Here is a 6000-nt window from a genome sequence, read left to right on the forward strand (position 1 = left end):
AAAATAGAATGGGGGTTACCAGAGGCTGGAGGAGGGAAATGGGGAGTTAGTATTTAATGGATAGAGTTTCAGTTTTGCAAGATAAAAAATGTTCTGGAAATTCCTTACACAACGATGTGAATATACTTTTTTTCTTGAGACAGAGTCTTGCGCTGTTGCCAGGCTGGAGGGCAGTGGCACTATCTTGGCTCACTGCAACCTCCACCTCCTGGGTTCAAGCAATTCTCCTGCCTCAGCCTCCTGAGTAGCTGGGATTACAGGCACCTACCACCATACCCAGCTAATTTTTTTTTTTGGTAGAGACAGGGTTTCACCATGTTGGCCAGGCTGATCTTCAACTCCTGACCTCAGGTGATCCAACCACCTTGGCCTCCCAAAGGGCTGGGGTTACAGACATGAGCAAATGCGCCTGGCCAATGTGAATATACTTAACACTACTGAACTACTTTTTTTTTTTTTTTTTTTTTTTTCTTTAAGACAGATCTCAGTCTCCCAGGCTGGAGTGCAGTGGTGCAATCTCAGCTCACTGCAACCTCCACCTTCTGGGTTCAAGCAATTCTTGTGCCTCACCCTCCCCAGTAGCTGAGACTACAGGCAAGCACCAGCACACTGGCTAATTTTTGTATTTTAAATAGAGATGGGATCTCACCATGTTGCCCAGACTGGTCTCAAACTACTGGCCTCAAGCGATCCTCCCGCCTCGCCCTCCCAAAGTGCTGGGGTTACAGGCATGAGTCACCACACCTGGCCAACTGGACACTCAAAATGGTTAAAATGGTAAATTTTGTAGTGTTTATTCTACCACAACAAAAATGAGTAAGTAGGGCTTTTTCAAGCTACGATCGCGGCAGGTCTGCAGGAAGGAGGTGGAGGTGGGCACGGTGGCAGATGGCTAGGATGGTCCCCAGAAGTGGCCAGGCCTCAGTCCAGAGCAAACGCGCTTCCCGAGCTCTCCTACTGGTTGGATCCCTGGCTCTTCATCCTTTTTGGCATGATAGTGTTTTTGTTTGTGTGTCTTTTGCCATGAGTAGTTTACGGATGCCCAAATTAAAAAGTCAGCTTCTGGAGTGAATTCTGAAAATGACTGCAGACTTCTTCAATAAAGAGTACAGCCAGGACTGTGCCACAGAAGAATTTCAAATCTGTAAGGGACCTGCCTTTCATTTTACACTTCCTGTTACTCATTTGGAGAACTCCATTATGTGACTAAGAACTCACTCATTCCTAGCTAAGTTCTTAAAACTAGATTCTTTGGTTCACGTTTAAAAACTTTCAGCTGGGCGTGGTGGCTCATGCCTATAATCCCAGCATTTTGGTAGGTCAAGGCAGGTGGATCACTAGAGGTCAGGAGTTCAAGACCAGACTGGCCAACATGGTGAAACCCTGTCTCTACTAAAAAATACAAAAAAATTAGCTGGGCGTGGTGGCCCACACCTGTAGTCCCAGCTACTCAGGAGGCTGAGGCAGGAGAATTGCTTGGACGGGGGAGGTGGAGGTTGCAGTGAGCCGAGATCATGCCACTGCCCTCCAGCCTGGGCAACGGGAGCGAGACTCTGTCTCAAAAACAAACAAACCAAAAAAAAAGTTTTTATGGCTGAGTGCAGTGATTCACACTATAATCCCAGAACTTTGAGAGGCTGAGGCAGGAGAATTGCTTGAGACCAGGAGTTCAAGACCAGCCTAAGCAACATAGTGAGACCCTGTATCTACGAAAAAAAAAAAAAAAAATTAAAAAGCAACAAGGCATGGTGGCGTGCACCTGTAGTCCCAGCTACTTGGGAGGCTGAGGCCGGAGGATCACTTAAGCCCAGGACCTTCAGGCTGCAAAGCGAGCTGTGATCATGCCCCTGCACTCCAGGCTGGGCAACAGAGTAAGGCGCTGTCTCAGAAACAAAACAACAAAAACACATACTTTTTTCAAATATCTGATAGCTTTACAGGGGCTGAATATAAAAGTATTTGCACTAATAAATAAATAAATAAAGCCACTCCAAAGTAGCCCAGGGACTTTGCTGTCCCCAGGATGGGCAGAACGGCCCAGTGGGTGTCGCCCTGGGTGCCTGGCAAACCTGGAACCAGTTCTCCCAGGGATCTTGGTGCTGGGGCAAACTACCTTCAGTCTGGAAGGGGGCCCACTTTGTCTCCATAAATCACCAGGAAGAAACAGCTCTGGGCACCTGTCACATGAGATTAAATTTAGATAATGGGGCCTTGGGAAGCATGGGGCTGATGCCACGCAGGAGGACAAGGAGCTCAAGGGTGTTCTTCGTGTTCCGCTGTATCAGAGGTTGACGGAGGGTTTCAGGAGTATAGATGCTATCAATGCACATTTGCAGACGGAGGAGCAGAGCAAGGGATGCTGGGCCTGAGTCGAGAGACCTGAGGACTGGATGTGGCCAAATGGACAGACAGAGCAGCTTCTTGTCCATGAAGTCTTTTTTAACCATTATTTTTAACTTTTTTGGAGACAAGATCTTGCTCTGTCCCCCAGGCTGGAGTGCAGCAGTGCCATTATAGCTCACTGCGGCCTCCTACTCCTGGGCTTGAGTGATCCTCCCACCTCAGTCTCCAGAGTAGCTGGGACCACAGGTGCACACCACCACGCCTGGCTAATTTTTTTTATTTTTTGTAGAAATAGAGTGTCTCCTGGCCGGGCGCGGTGGCTCACACCTGTAATCCCAGCACTTTGGGAGGCCGAGGTGGGCGGATCACTTGAGCTCAGGAGTTCAAGACCAGCCTGGGCAACATGGCAAAGCCCTATCTCTACTAAAAATACAAAAATTAGCCAGGTGTGTTGGTGTGTGTAGTTCCAGGCTGCTTGTGAGGCTGAGGCATGAGAATCGCTTGAACCTGGGAGGCGGAGATTGCAGTGAGCTGAGATTGCACCACTGCATTCCAGCCTGGGTGACAGAGGGAGACTCCGTCTCAAAAAAATAGAAAAGAAATGGAGTCTCTCTATGATGCCCAGCCTGGTCTCGAACTCCTGGGGTCCAGCAATCCTCCCATCTCAGCCTCCCAAGGTACTGGGATAACAGGCATGAGCCACCGCACCCAGCATAGACCAAGTCTTTATCCTTTCTGAGGACAAATGCTTCTGCCAGGAAGAGCAGGAGAGAGAAGGCTCTTTTCATCCTGGTGAAGGGCAGGGGCCCTGGACTTAGAGGACTCAAGTCCCAGCACCCGTCTTGCCCACTGTGTAACCTGGGGTGGGCAATCACGTCTCTGGGTGTCATTTCCCTCATCTCCATTTTTTTTTTTTTTTTTGAGACGGAGTCTCGCTCTGTCACCCAGGCTGGAATGCAGTGGCGCAATCTCGGCTCACTGCAAGCTCTGCCTCCCAGGTTCACGCCATTCTCCTGCCTCAGCCTCCTGAGTAGCTGGGACTACAGGCGCCCGCCACCACGCCCAGCTAATTTTTTGTATTTTTTAGTAGAGACGGGGTTTCACCATGTTAGCCAGGATGTTCTCAATCTCCTGACCTTGTGATCCGCCCACCTCAGCCTCCCAAATTGCTGGGATTACAGGCGTGAGCCACCACGCCCGGCCCCTCTTCTCCATTTTTATAGGGATAATAATTGTACCTTCCTTGTAAGGATTAAATTAGATCACTCATGGAAGATACTTTGCACGGTTTCTGCCAGATAACATGTGCTTGAATGCTGAAGATGATCACGCAACTCTGTAAATATAAATTCCTTAAGCCTGAAATGCAGGGATCTAAATCAAATTGGAGCTTGAGCCAGGCGTGGTGGCTCACACCTGTAATCTCAGCACTTTGGGAGGCCGCGATGGGCAGATGACCTGAAGTCAGGAGTTCAAGACCAGCCTGGCCAAATGGTGAAACCTTATCTCTGCTAAAAATACAAAATTAGCCAGGTGTGGTGGCGCATGCCTGTAATCCCAGCTACTCAGGAGGCTGAGGCAGGAGAATCACTTGAACCCAGGAAGTGGAGAAAAAAAAAAAAAAAAAAAAAAAAAAAAAAAAAAAAAAAAAAAAAAAAAAAAAAAAAAAAAAAAAAATTGGATTAGGTACATTTCCACATTTACTCAGCTCCGATTCCTGGTTTCCCCTGGAGGAGTGTTTGTTGGGAAGGCGTAGGGCAGTGTTTTTTGCATCTCTATTTCGTATATAACAATAATGACCATGTATTGAGCACCCCTTCTGTGGCCGGCCCTGTACTAAGCATGCCCTTCGCACAATTGGATTCTAGCCTCCAGCATCTCCATGAGCCTAGGTTATTATCTCCTGCAGTGGGTTGGATAGTGATAAGGTTTGGATCTGTGCCCCCACCAGATCTCATATTCAGTTGTAATCCCCAATGCTGGAGGCGGGACCTGGTAGGAGCTGATTGGATTATGAGGGTGGATTTCTCTCTTGGTGCTGTCCTCACCATAGTGAGTAAGTGCTGGTGAGATCTAGTTGTCTGAAAGTGTGTAGCTGGCTGGGCGCAGTGGCTCACACCTGTAATCCCAACACTTTGGGAAGCCGAGGCAGGTGGATCACGAGGTCAGGAGTTCGAGACCAGCCTGACCAACTTGGCGAACCCCCACCTCTACTAAAAATACAAAAATTAGCTGGGAGTGGTGGTGCATGCCTGTAATCCCAGCTACTCAGGAGGCTGAGGTGGGAGAATCACTTGAACCCGGGAGGTGGAGGTTGCAGTGAGCCAAGATCATGCCACTGCATGCCAGCCTGGGTGACAGAGCGAGACTCTGTCTCAAAAAAAAAAAAAAAGTGCGTGGGATCTCCCCACTCATTCTGTCCCTCCTGCTCCAGCCATGTAAGATGCTTTGATCCTCGTTCACCTTCCACCACGATTGGAAGCTTCCTGAGGCCTCCCCAGAAGCAGAAGCTGCTGTGTTTCTTGTACAGCCTGTAGAACCATGATCCAATTAAACCTCTTTTCTTTATGAATTAGCCAATCTCAGGCATTTCCTTTGTTTTAACTTTTATTTTAGGTTCAGGGGCACACGTGAAGGTTTGTTGCATAGGTAAATTCGTGTCATAAGGGTTTGTTGTATAGATTATTTCATCAGCCAGGCACTAAGCCCATATGCAATAGTTATTTCTCTGCTCCTCTCCCTCCTCCTGCCCTCCATCCTCAAGTAGACTCCAGTGTGTGTTGTTCCCTTCTTTGTGTTCATGAGTTCTCATCGTTTAGCTCCCACTTATAAGTGAGAATGTGCAGTATTTGGTCTTCTGTTCCTGCATCAGTTTGCTGAGAATAATAGCCTCCAGCTTCATCCATGTTCTCGCAAAATACATGATCTCATTCTTTTTTATGGCTGCACAGTATTCCATGGTATATATGTACCGCATATTCTTTATCTGGTTGTCACTGATGGACATTTAGGTTGATTCTGTGTCTTTGCTATTGCGAATGATTCTGCAATGAACATTCATGTGCATGTCTCTTTATGATACAATGATTTATATTTCTCTGGGTATATACCCAGTAATGAGATTGCTGGGTTGAATGGTAGTGCAGCTTTTAGCTCTTTGAGGAATCACCATACTGCTTTCCGCAATGGTTGAGAACTAATTTACACTTCCACTAACATATATAAGTGTTCCCTTTTCTCTGCAACCTCTTCAGCATCTGTTATTTTTTGACTTTCAGATATTTCTTTACAGCAGTATGAGAACAGACTGACAGAGGTAGCATCCACCCAAAATTCATGTCCACCTGGAATCTCAGGGTGTGACCTTATTCAGAAATAGGTTCTTTCCCACATTGAACCAGCTTTATGTCTACAGGGTAGCAGAAAAGGCACAACTGGGACTCAGCTTTTAGAGCTAGGAGGACTGTGAGTTTCCACGTCTTCCCTCTTAGATTCTGCACTTTTGGAAGCTATGAGCCATCATCTAAAAACTCCAAGTGCTCTCCAGGAAGACCACATAGAGAAGTGAGATCTTGGCACTACAGTGAGCAGTCTATGGATGACACCAGCCCAGCCACTATCTAACTAGAACACACGAAAAGCTTTAGTGAGAACAGG

This window comes from Hylobates moloch, unplaced genomic scaffold, assembly GCF_009828535.3.
Source record: "Hylobates moloch isolate HMO894 unplaced genomic scaffold, HMol_V3 SCAFFOLD_1, whole genome shotgun sequence".
NCBI classification, from domain to species: Eukaryota; Metazoa; Chordata; class Mammalia; order Primates; family Hylobatidae; genus Hylobates; species Hylobates moloch.